This window comes from Maniola jurtina, chromosome 18, assembly GCF_905333055.1.
Source record: "Maniola jurtina chromosome 18, ilManJurt1.1, whole genome shotgun sequence".
Classification (NCBI taxonomy): Eukaryota; Metazoa; Arthropoda; class Insecta; order Lepidoptera; family Nymphalidae; genus Maniola; species Maniola jurtina.
In genome coordinates this window covers 4,657,889-4,671,886 of record NC_060046.1, presented here as the reverse complement: position 1 = coordinate 4,671,886, position 13,998 = coordinate 4,657,889, and the positions used below count along the sequence as shown (strand labels likewise).

Sequence of the window (13,998 nt, the reverse complement as noted above, 5' to 3'; positions counted from 1 at the left end):
AATACAAATTAAAGGGTGTTGAAACATCAGAGCGTTGTCGATTCCTTTTGATATTGTGATTTGCTGTGTTCCTCTTTAATAGCAAAAGAGTATAATTTAAACGTCAGTAGATTTTACTTTATATACTTGCACTGAAAATTGTCCTAAGTTTGTTCTATCAATAAATTATTATAAAATTCCCTGATTCATTGGTTTCGCACGAGTGGGTAGCCATTAACTTAATCAAATACTCCTTTAACTTTCCTCCTGAAATATTCTAAATGTAAATGCATTGTCATAGAAGTTTTCGACATAGATATAATAAAAATAGAAATAGGACGCAATTACACCCAAATCTGTTAAGACATTTAGAAGTAATGCTGGAATAAAGAAACACACATAGGTACATACATTCAAACGTACATACATGAACCCCAAATCATTATTCTCCATTGTTTGGACAGTCGTGTAAAAAACGAATTTCTTTCATTGTATTTTAATCACAATAATTATAGCAATAACAATTCGTTAACAATTCTCAAATAGTTGACGATTGTTAAAACATGAGTTGATAGCAATTTCATGTAATTTAGAGCCATTTAACAGTTATTAAAAGTTATACCTACAGGTAAACAAGAAAATAATGAACATTAAAAACTTTTAACAGCTATTGGTTATTTAATGCTAAATGCTACTATGTATACATTTAATTTCCAGTTCAATCGCTATTTGAAGTTGTGGGTAAAAGCTAGTTTTGAAGCACTTTACCATCTGCACAGGGCTCTATATCCTGTATATTAAAAGAAATATAAATTTCCATTTCAAACCACGCTCAAGCCACGGCTGTGCTAACCCAACGATGGCGCACACTTAATCACACTTAGAGTATGAGACATCATTTTTCAACTTGAAGATTTACTACAAATTACCATGGGCGTACAATATTATAAAGTTTAAGCATGTGCTTGCGGCTCCATTTATGCTATAATTTGCTGATACCTATTGTTAAAAATTTCCTTAGTAGGTACGGTCGGCCTCAGAATTCGTATAGCAGTTCCGCAAAGCTATTGCATCAATAATAAACCAGTCACACTTATGACCTTTTTATATGAACACAGAACCGTGCCACGCGATTGTGATTATTAAGGTGCTAAACCATTTACGGCCTTTGACTATACATCTTTTTGAGAAAAAACTGTCTAGAAGTCCGTTTAACATAGGGATATTGATTTAAAAAACTTCACGCATTCTGGTGAGGAAAAGGCTCTCATTATGAATAATCCACATAAACAAACCGTAAAAATTTCAGCAGGATGCAGATGTGCAAAATTGAAGCGTTTAAGTATTATGTCACGGATTAAATCGTCTGATCAAACATATGAATCCGAACCTCGCCTTACGGGTAAAATATGGGACATAACTCGCCATGAGCTTTGCGGGAACGTCTTATACCCGTGGTTCGTTTGAATAAAGGTTTAAACGTCTACCGTTTTCCCGGTATGTAACTATGGAGCTTAAGCTGAATTTTATATCTATTCAGAAGCTTATAACATATTGAGCTTGATAGTAAAGCGTTAACTACGGCTCAGATTGTGCTTGGACTGCTGATCGGTGATAAACAAAAAATAAATAAAAAAAATTGGGCCGTTGATATTTGTAAAAAACTGAAGTATTAAAAGCTGTGATAGCCTAGTGGTTAGAACGTCCGCCTCCTAATCGAAGGTCGGGGGTTCGATCCCGGGCATGCACCACTAACTTTCCAGTTATGTGCGTTTTAAGCAATTTAATATCACTTGCTTTAACAGTGAAGGAAATTATCGTGTGGAAACCTGAGAGTTCTCCATGTTCTCAAAGGCGTGTGAAGTCTGCCAATCCGCGTTGGGCTAGCGTGGCAGACTACGGCCTAAACCCTTCTCACTCTGAGAGGAGATCCCGTACTCATTAGTGGGCAGGAAATGGGTTGATCATGATCATGATGAAGTATTAAATGAATGAATTGAAAAGATTATAAATATAATAACAAGACTTGTCGAAATGGATGCCCATAATCCCGAAACTAAATTTAATCTTGAAAATTTTGCCGTAATCAGGAATGTCCATTTCCAGAGCAATAAAGGTATTTCAGAGGAATCACCGCCTCCAACGGGGACGAAAATTGAACTATTATATCACGTCGACGCGATTTCTACTATTTATTTGACGAATGGTCGAGGGCTGTGGACATTGTGAAAATTTTATATTTCATCAGAGTTAAGTGTGCCTACTTCAAAATTTATTTCATTTTCTACAGTATTATTTATTGCTTGCCGAATAGTTGTTCTGCAGTGCAAATATATGCTGATATTATACATGTATAATGAGTAGCCCAAGCCCAAGTAGACCTGACTTGTGGCTAACATAAGCTGGTTATATGGATATCACACTTCACACTAATGTTATAAAGGTGAAAGTTTGTGTGTATGTGTATGTGTGTGTGTGTATGTTTGTTACTCTTTCACGCAAAAACTACTGGACGGATTTGGCTGAAATTTGGAATGGAGAATGATAATATCCAGGATTAGCACAAAGGCTACTTTTTTACCCCGGAAAAAGAGTTCCCACGGGATTTCGAAGACCTAAATCCACGCGGACGACGTCGCGGGCATCATCTAGTGTCTCTATAAACTAAACGCCATAATGATCGCGATTAAAACGTTGGGCAGAACCTTTCTCTTATTTTCTATCAAAAAAAGTCCATAAATATTTTGAATTTAGTACCAATACTAAAATTACACAAATGGTATAAATCAATTAGCATCTAATACAGATGCTATCAATTTAAAAAATTTAAGCATGTAGATCTAAAACAATACATACTCTGATGTATGCGCAGGTGGTCCATGTTACAATCTGCAATGCAGGAAAGATTTCGAGGAGGACCTCAGGTGGCGTACCTTTCCTTCTGAGTAATGACACCTATAAAGAAAAGTGTCTGAATCCGTCCATAGTATTCATCATACCCATTTTATTTGTAGGATTAATCCGTTTTTTGTTCATTCACAATCCATTTTATCAGAGTTTTCTAGAACATGTGGATCATGATATTATACGATTAACGAAATTGATATGCAGACATAAAAAGTTTTATAATCATTTTTCGTGTATGGCTCAGTTTAATCCAAAAAAATGTTACTGGATTTTTTGATGAAACGGCAGGTGAAACGTCAGATTGCTATAGTAACACAAGACTTATTAGTGAATTAATAGCATTTAGTAGTCTTAATGACTATAGCTTATTATTAACCCCCGACCCAAAAAGAGGAGTCTTATAAGTTTGACGTGTGTATCTGTGTATATGTCTGTGGCATCGTAGCTCCTAAGCTAATTAACCGACTTTAATTTAGTTTTTTTTGTTTGTAATGTGGCTTGATCAAGAGTGTTCTTAGCTATAATCCAAGAAAATCGGTTTGGCCGTTCGAAAGTTATCAGTTCTTTTCTAGTTACTGTAACCTTCACATGTCGGGGGTATTATAAATTTTTAATTTACACCTGTTTAACAATTTTTTAACATTAGTAAGTAACTACTAAAAATGAGATTATGTTCCTAAATACAGTATGGATGTAGGTTTCATTTGAGAACATTATCGGAAGAATGCAGATGTGCAAGGATGAGGCAAATACGAATAATGGTACGGATTTAATCGTCCGGATGAACATATGGATGCGGATCCTCGCCTCCGTATAAAATATGAGGCATAACTCTTCATAAGCTTTGCGGGCAACGTCTTCGCCAGTAGTTAGTTTCAATGGGGATTTTAATACATTTGTCGCGTAAATTCCGAACCAACGCTTTCAAAGTTTCATTTAAGGAGCCATTTTTTAAAAAATTATATTATAGGCTAACGCTTGGCTGCAATCAGACCTGCTAAGATAGAGCAGCAGCAGCCTAAGATAGAGCGCGCTTGCCTAGAAGATGCCTATTCACTCTTAACTTGAAGGTACCCATATTATAGGTGGAAGGGAAAACTATTACAGTATTGCCATGGCCATGGCTGAATTACCTGGGAGTTTACCTTCTGTACCTATGTCATAGCAATTTTTTTCAAAATTATTATTTAAGCTATGTGCTTAGCTGTAAGTTGGGAAGTTTTACTAAACGCTACGTCATGCCGTAAAAAACCGGCCAAATGCGAGTCAGACTCGCGCACTGAGGGTTCCGTACTCGGGTATTTTTTTCAACATTTTGCACGATAAATCAAAAACTATTACGCAAAAAATAAATAAAAATCTATTTTAGAATGTACAGGTAAAGCCCTTTCATATGATACCCCACTTGGTATATTTATCTTACTTTGAAAATTAAAACCCATTTCAATATTTTTTTTTTAAATGATGTAACCACAAATTCGCGGTTTTCAGATTTATTCCTGTACTTGTGCTATGAGATCTACCTACCTGCCAAATTTCATGATTCTAGGTCAACGGGAAGTACCCTATAGGTTTTTTGACAGACACGGACGGACGGACGGACGGACGGACATACAGACAGACAGACAAGAAAGTGATCCTATAAGGGTTCCGTTTTTCCTTTTGAGGTATGGAACCCTAAAAATGCAACCCCATGAGTGATACATTATTGGATAGCTAACCGATAGATTTGTCTGTTGTCTGCCCTTTTACATCTAACAATACATGAGATCTGTGGCAATCTCAGATATTACTTCTTCACTCGCCATTGTACGAGCGACACTCTCCGCAGCGTGAGTTTATTTTCAGTTAGAAAGAAAAGAAAATGCATTTTCTTTTTCTTTTGTTAAAAGTACCACAATGCGCTTAATTTATCTGGTAGCACAACTGTTTAACCGCGACAATATTTTCTGGAATGCCAGCCACTTCTCATTAGGCGTCTAATTTACAGGGACTTTTTCCACAATGGAATGATGTGGTTTTGTGAAATACTAAAAGGTTTATGTTTTACTTAAGCAGATTGCATTGCGGTGCAGGTGCACATTCCATATTATAAACAATTTGACTCACTTATGTTAATCATAATAAAGTGAAGCTAGACTTGGTTGAGTTTTTATTGAGGGAGACTTGCGCATGTCTGAGAATTTAACTGATAACCTGATGATGCTGATTCAAGACTCAAGTTCTTGAAGACAGGCACTTGGATATCTTAAATGTTAGGCCAGCTTAAAAAAACTGTTTCAGGACATTCCGTAACCGATCTTTTGAAAACGATTTTGCTGGAGTCTACATACATTAGTTAGTTACATTGTCTAAGTAAGCCAAGCCAAAGCCTCTTCGTGATGCAACTTGTTTGAGATACAGAGTGGGCATAAATGGGGTTGGCTTAGCGTCGTGCATACATATAACTTTTAATATTGGATAGATATCTAGCACAGTGACGACAACTTTTCGACAGTCCATACTTACAGGCTTGTATTCCTACATCCTTCTTGGGCACCATAACCACTCATGCTGCCCAAGGAGATGGGCGTGTGACGATGATTCTCTTATCCAACATCAATTTTGAACCTTCTTTTTACCCGACTGCAGCGAAATTCAAAAGGAGGGTTAAGTATTTTTTAACCTGTATGCAGGTTTGTCCGTTTCTATGTCGGCTCTAACTACTGAATAACTCAACTGATTTTAATAAATGATTTGTATTGATGGCGCAAGTGCCACTGGGTACTTACATAAAATTCTTAAAAACTTAAAATGGTGATTTTCTGCGCTTTATAGTGCGGGCTGAAAAAGATGCAGTGCAAACCGCAGTCGGGGTTTTTAAATTACTTTTTGAAAAAACCTCCTACCATTATGTAATGGAAAGGCCACGGATTTCAGCAATGAGGGATACTATACAGTGAGAGAGTTATCTTATTAACCCTTGTCAAGCTCCGATAATCCACAGCGCAATAATTTACTCCACAGCCTCACAAACATCCAGATTAAGTTCCTGTGATTGACAGCTCCATTTCTATGATAACTAGTTCGCGATAAGTACAACAAACATTATTAAAGTTTTGCAGAATTTGCCGGGAACCGAATAAATTGCTTGAGTTGAGTTCTTGCTCGCTTTCTTGTTATAATTCATGTGAGGTAACTACTAACTTGGTGTTTATTATGTTTTAACATATTAGGTCGATTACACACTACTCCGACCTGAATCCGTGAAAATACGTTCCGAAGTAGTCCTAGAATTATTTGTACGGTAGCTTACGCACTAGCTCCGACCTTCCGTCATCCGAGTTCTTACCGTCGTCGCCCGTGAAAATATCTCGGATGTGCTTCGGATTCAAATCAGACATAAGACGTAGCTATGTCAAAGATGCCCACTGAATAGCTTGGATTTGGATCAGAGATCGGATTAGTGCGTAAGCAATAACCGAGTTCAGTCTGAGTTTTTATATTCGTATTTCCACGGACTCGGGTCGGATGAGTTCGTAACCGCTCTCAGAAGTTACTGTTCTGTTGAAACAAGGAACTTTCTGTCACTACCTACTTTTATATCTTATTCTTATTACTTAGTAAAGGGTGCCCGCGACTTGGTCCGCGTGAATTTAGATTTTTAAAAATCCCGCAGGACTCTCTGATTTTCCGGAATAAAATGTAGCCTATGTGCTAATTTAGGGTATAACCTATTTTTCTTTCAAACAACCAAATCGGTTAGACCATTGTGACGTGAAGGAGTAACAAACATGCAAACTTTCACATTTAAAATTTATTTATTTATTTATTTATCTCATTGCTGTCATGTACATTTTTTAGTTAACTTAAAGCTAAATAAGTACATGACGCCCTGTCAGGGCATATTGTAATGTATATGTATTAGTAATATTACAATTGCATTCAAATCCATTTAATAGCTTCAGCGTGAAACGTGCCCGGACACTAAAAAAAAAAAAAATTACCCCAATCGGAAAAAAAATCTTTCAAAATAACCACAAATTTAAATAAGGCGATCTACATAATATCTGCAAGAATGATCAAGCATTTAGTAGTTCGGCTCGAACTGTTGAACTAACGGCTAACTAATTTAACTTTGTTGAAACTGGCTTCAGAGCGAACATCGGTGTATCAATTTTGTGGCTTCACTCTGATAATCAAATGAGACCGTCATTCAGTACGCAGATTAGTCATGAAACAATACATAATTTAAATTGAAACCAGTTTGGAGAGAATGTGTATTAAATTATGAATCATATTTATTTTGCCAAATTGTGGGCCGTATTACGTTTAAGGTTAACAGGGCTCTCTCCGTCACTCGTTTCATACAATCGTAGTTCCAATTTCATTTGAATATTAAGCAACCAAAGTCCATGAAATTTTGCATACATATTCTAGAAACTAATATCTGTGTCTGTGGTGTTTTAGATTTTTCTAAAAATATGTAGTTTTAAAATTACAGGGGCTCAAAGATTTGTATGAAAATTTTTAAGACCGCGTAACTTTGAAACCGAGTATTTTAACAGAAATCTGGAAAAATGTATACGTAGACTGCTAAAATCATTACCCTTCCTTATGGTTTTGCCGCAGTCGGGTAAAAAATAAGCCAGTACCGAAAGAGTGAACTAAATTTGTAGGAGCCAAGAACTTGAGTAATAAAGCGCCATTTTAACGAGCTTAATCAGATACTACTTGGGAAGCGTTTTCAATGTACTTTGGAAGTTTTATCTGGGTTTTTAATTACCCATGCTGAGATAAGGTAAAGTACTGATACTTTGAAATGCTGTAATAATTGACTAGGATCGTACAAGAAATAGCACTCTTTAATTTTTTTTTTCATTTGCACGGCGACCATTTTGATTATTAATTTATTAATATTAATTTGTCGTTTTTAGATTTTGACATGTACGAATATTTAATTTACTTATTAATATAATATAAATAATCTGAGTAAATAAATACGTTTTTTTGATTATTACTGTACCTATTTTTTGGTATAGCGGCTATAAAAATACACACTCAGTGAACATTGCAACTCTCTATCTATACGGTTCATGAGTAACAGCCCGCTGACTGACGGACGGACAGACAGAAGGACGGACAGTGGAAGCTTAGTAATAGGGCCCCGTTGGCAGTCTTCGGCTACGGAACCGTAAAAACACCGTATTTTATCATCTATAAACTTTTATTTTCCGTCTGTGGATGTTGCTCTGAAGGTAATGAAGAAGAATATAAAAGAGTACATCTATGTTACTGTTCCACTACGTCACTGTCTGTTCGTACAAGGAATATGGATAAAGTTGTTACATTCAGAAAAATAGCTGTTATAATAATATCATGAATGTTGCCACATACTCGTACATATTCATGCAAAAAAACAGTGTTGATTGCTAGAATAAATAATCGATATTCTTCATAATCTATCATCAATCATGATACATGATACATCATAATGTTGGGTTTAGGAATTAAAAAATTCGCATGTAGGTTCTTTACATACGAAACTAACCTATTAGAAAGGATTTTTAAGATTCTGCCTAAACGAAACTTGAGTGGGCTATCTTAAAAGTATTTAGACTTTTGGCTTTAGAATATAGAGAAATATTACCAACCTAAGTTTTGAAATGAATACAAATGACTACCCTTTACTGTGTATCAAAAAACACAAAAATTGTTCAAAATTGGTCTTCTTGAACCCGATGTAACTATGTACTTGAGTTTTGTCCTGGAACTGCAAAGCCGAAAACAAGGTCAACAATCAACAGTGGGACCATTTTAATGATTTGTCTATTCATAAAAAGCTATGCAGGTACTACTGTTAATCTTAAGATTGATAAAATCTAAATAGAAATAAAAACCAGCCAAGTGCGAGTCAGACTCGCGCACCGAGGGTTCCGTACTCGGGTATTTTTTCCGACATTTTGCACGATAAATAAAAAACTATAATGCATAATAATAAAAATCTTTTCAAGAATATACAAGTAAAGCCCTTTTATATGATACCCCACTTGGTATAGTTTATCTTACTTTGAAATTTGAAACACATTTTAATTTTTTTTTAATGATGTAATGTAATTTCGCGATTCTAGTTCAACGGAAAGTACCATATAGATTTCTTGACAGACACGACGGACGGACGGACAGAGAGACAGACAGACAGACAACAAAGTCCTATAAGGGTTCCGTTTTTCCTTTTGAGGTACGGAACCCCAAAAACGTATAATCATTCAGTCTCGCGATTTCATATTTATCAATATAAATGCGAGATACCCACTTGAACTAAATAAAAGGTTTCCCTGGAACTCGTATTCTGCGAGTACATTTTATCCGTGTAAGTAGCTCAGCCCCGGGGAGGGCGGCGTCATTTGCATCATACAGCGTGTATAAATTGCATGTTGTTTGCTGATGTATTTATTATGCAAAAGAGGAGCAACAGCGCGCAAATTGAACCCCTTTCATAAACATTAGCGTTGTTATGGGCTAAGGGGTTACAGGACATGATTTTATTTCAAAGACATATTACCTAGATGCTAGGTTCCTCAAATGAATTAATGCATCCAAATATCATACGCATTCAGAACTTTACAACCACGCTGTTGACTCGCGACACCTATACAAGGTAATATCAGAGTGAACTGGAGTGAGAAAGCTCTCGGTTTGATCTTGAATAGACGACATGTCAAATATTGAGCTACTAGAAGATGCCCGCGGCTTCACCCGCGTAGATTTCGGTTTTTTGAAATCCCGTAGGAACTCTTTGATTTTCCGGGATAAAAGTAGCCTATGTGCTAATCCAGAATATTATCTATCTCCATTCCAAATTTCAGCCAAATCCATTCAGTAGTTATTGCGTGAAAGAGTAACAAACATACACACACACACATACAAACTTTCGCCTTTATAATATTAATAAGAAGTGTGATGGTGTCGTAAAAACAAAAGGAAATAGGGCTGTTACCTCTCATTGTTCCGTGGGATACTTAAGAGAAACCTACCAGTGACGTTAAAGCCTCAAGGGTATTTAATTTCAGAACATCTAAAATCTAAATTATTAAAACAATGAACCTAAAACTAAAAACCTTAAAAATTATAATAAAATAACTAAAATAAATTATTAAAAGGAGTCCCTTTAAGCAAGGTTCCGAAGATACTGGCAGGGTTCCCCCTTTGAATGGCTAGACTAATTCTTTGTCCGAGGTAGCTGCCAGCTCTTCGGTCTCATGTGATGTTAAGGTATTGTTGGAAGTTCCCCAACTGTCGCGAACTGTGCTTAGTACACTTACGATTCAATGTCTTTAGATTCGGCGTCTGCTATTCTTATCCACTACTACTTATTATTGAACAATATTGGGTAATCGGGACACTTTGTCGCGTTGTGCGTTAGCGGCACGGGCGACGGACAAGCCGCTCCAGTCATACCGGAAGTGGCCTTTTCTCGCGCTCGAGTACAAGGTATGCTGAAAGTGCGCCAACCTTCCGCGCACTTTCTGCGCTAAATCAGTTGATTGCTCAGCACCAGAGCCTGGATGTGTTTAATATAAGTATAAATAGTTTTATCTCATGTACAGATGTTCAGGTAGTCTATGCATATAATAAAATTGTAGAAAAGTGGTGTCTGTACAATGGAAATATATAAAAAAAAGTAGCAGGGGTTGTAATTATATCGATGCCGAACCCGAAATTGTAATTAATTTTTTTTTGTCTGTTTGTCTGTTTGTCTGTGTGATTGTGCACGCTAATATCAGAAACGGCTTATTCGATTTAGATACGGTTTTTTATGTCAATTTAAAGAATCACGGCGAACATTTTTAACGTACAGAGTATATGCTGCCCGAAAAGTCACTATTCCACGCGAACGAAGTCGCGGGCACAGCTAGTTATAAAATATATCTGTTAATAATGTACATAAGTCGTGACTTGTAATGCGGTTTGGCATCACATGTTAGCATTGCAAGAATCTATACTAGTAAATAAAAAAGTTATCAAGTTTTGGAGGTGCTGGGATTTGAACCCAGGACTTTCAGCATGCGAAGCAGACACTCTACCACTGAGTTACACCCCCGATGAGGAAAGTGTCGAAATTACTAAGCGTACTTTACAAATCGTATTCGTCCTGTACTACATTTTCACAAGTCCCCGACAAGTGAAGGTTACAGTAACTAGAAAAAAGCTGATAACGTTCAAACGGCTGAACCGATTTTCTTGGATGATAGCTAAGAACACTCCCGATCAAGCCACCTTTCAAACAAAAAAAGTAAATTAAAATCGGTTCATTCGTTTAGGTGCTACGATGCCACAGACAGATACACAGATACACACGTCAAACTTATAACACCCCTCTTTTTGGGTCGGGGGTTAAAAATACACACAACACACACATGATGTTGGGTATTTTTAGTCATACCTACTTATAATATAGGAAATCCGCTGTGACACCTACATTGGGTATTGCCGGGTCTTACCGGATGCAGGTTTATCCAGAAATACGCTCTCATAAATACTTCATAGAATCTATACCTACAATTTAGTAGGATTCTAACCTGTCTTCCGGATTTAGGACTGTCCCAATTTTAATAAAGGACAACTTAAAAATACAATCAAATAAACCTTTAACAAGACAGACAAAAACATTCCAATGCTCTAATAAAACGCCAGGAATGCCCGTGTTGTGGCAGACCGATAGGGAACGGAAAAATTTTGATGGCTTCACTATTGTCTTTCTACAAAACTTGCTTTATTATTTCCGCTGTTCCTATTTTATTAGTGGGGAAAATGATTGTTTATTTTGCTCAAACTCTAATTTAGTGTAAGTTAAAGATTGTTGTTAGTTGTTACTTCCTCTTTTTCGTATTTCATTATTTCATTTTGTCGTTTTTATGCCGGGGTGATGAGATTTTATCGTTTGTTTTAGCTCTGAAAATAACAATAGAAATTTCATTCAAACAACTTGTATCAACAGAAGTGTTTCTTTATTGTAGAACACGTATAAATGAATCTTTTTCTTCTATTCTCTTAATGTTAATTTAAAAAATTGCAATTGCGGTTTTTAACCTAATAATATGCATAACCGAAGTAGGTATATTAATTTGATGTTTTACCTTTTTTTTTTTGGTTTGATTTCAATGCAGATGATGTATCTACTTGTAAGAAATCAGTCTATGAGTTTGGAAACTGTTATTTCAGAAGAAAAATTTTGATGTTGAAAATCTTATCAAGAAAACACATACCTACTAATCATAACTCATTCACAATCAAAGACAAAGTCAAAAAGTCAAAGTCAAAATCATTTATTCAAAGTAGGTACAATTGTACTCTTTTTGATGGTCGAAATTGTTTTTGTAAGAAATAGTGGTGATAATTAATTACGTAACTTAAAACTAAAGCTACGAGGGTTCCAAACGTACGTAAATCGTTATGAAATTCAAGAAGTAAACAAGTAGTTACAGGTATCTTCAGGCGTAATAGTAATGGTATACAGCATCCATTTACGGTAACCAACTATAACTCATGCCTCATTCCCCACGGTAAAGTTTAGAATCTGATAGGAGAAACTTATTGCCGGTTGTTCCGAATATGCGAATGCAAGAATACTTTCCGCCATATTGGAACTCAAACTCGAATCCCGAAAGCAAATACTGAGTACAAAAACTTGGCACGCTCTTTGATTATGAAACGGGATAGAGTCGCTATTGTTTTATTAAAAATATCACACTTCACACTAATATTATAAAGGCGAAAGTTTGTATGTGTGTGTGTGTATGTTTGTTACTCCTTCACGCAAAAACCACGGAACGGATTTAGCTGAAATTTGGAAAATTTGGAATGGAGGTAGATATTATCCTGGATTAGCACATAGGCTACTTTTTATCCCGGAAAATCAAAGAGTTCCCACGGGATTTTTAACCGACTTCCAAAAAAGGAGGAGGTTCTCAATTCGTCGGAATCTTTTTTTTTTTTTTTTTTTATGTATGTTCCCCGATTACTCAAAGACCCCTGGACCGATTTGGAATTTTTTTTTTGTTTGAAAGGGTATACTGTGCAGGTGGTCCCATATAAATTTGGTGAAGATCTGATGAATATCTTTGGAGATGGAGAACAGAACTCCTCAATGGATAGGAGCAAAATGCTCGCGATCAGTGTAATAGCTTAGTAAACAGTAGGGTTTTAACTGGGCATAGCATATTATAGTACAGTGGGGCCACTAAAAATTGTGAAATAAAAAATTTTCAAAAGAAAAATAAAACCGACTTCAAAACCACAAACACTAAAAAGTAAAAAATAACTTTTGTTTAGCTACACTTGTAATGTGCCTAGGTATGAAGTAGGGCGAGCTTCACTCTTGGATTTCTAATTTTGTTTCAATATGCTCGCCCGACTTCATACCTAGGCACATTACAAGTGTAGCTAAACAAAAGTTATTTTTTACTTTTTAGTGTTTGTGGTTTTGAAGTCGGTTTTATTTTTCTTTTGAATTTTTTTTTGGAAAACTTAAATTCACGCGGACGGTGCGGGCATAAGCTAGTTACTAATAAATTCCACACTATGTACCTAATTAGATAATATTATGTTTACGTAAAATCTATTGGAAAATGTACTTTTTAGGGTTCCGTACCTCTAAAGAAAAACGGAACCCTTATAGGATCACTTTGTTGTCTGTCTATCTGTCCGTCTGTCGTGTCTGTCAAGAAAACCTATAGGGTACTTCCCGTTGACCTGGAATCATGAAGTAGGTCTTATAGCACAAGTAAAGGGAAAAATCCGAAAAATCCGATCCGTGAATTTGTGGTTACATCACAAAAAAAAATTTAAATGTGTCTCAATTTTCAAAGTAAGATAACTATACCAAGTGGGGTATTATAATATGAAAGGGCTTTACCTGCACATGGCAAACAGATTTTTATTTATTTTTATGCATATTAGTTTTTGATTTATCGTGCAAAATGTCGAACAAAACCCCGATTTATTCAAAATAATTGTATAATATCTACTCGCTTAATTTAAGTTTATCCCAATAGTTTTACATAAGCCAAAGCCAAGATATCTAACGATGGCACGCTCGTCTACAATTCCACTTACGCCTATACCTAAGCA

The 13,998-nt window shown here is 36.0% G+C and overlaps 1 non-coding gene across 1 annotated transcript; it reads right to left on the bottom strand.

The window, feature by feature from the left end:
• Nucleotides 1-10,897: 10,897 nt before the first annotated feature.
• Nucleotides 10,898-10,969, bottom strand: Trnaa-cgc. The gene has a single exon. It is a non-coding gene; the product is annotated as a tRNA-Ala (tRNA).
• Nucleotides 10,970-13,998: the final 3,029 nt, after the last annotated feature.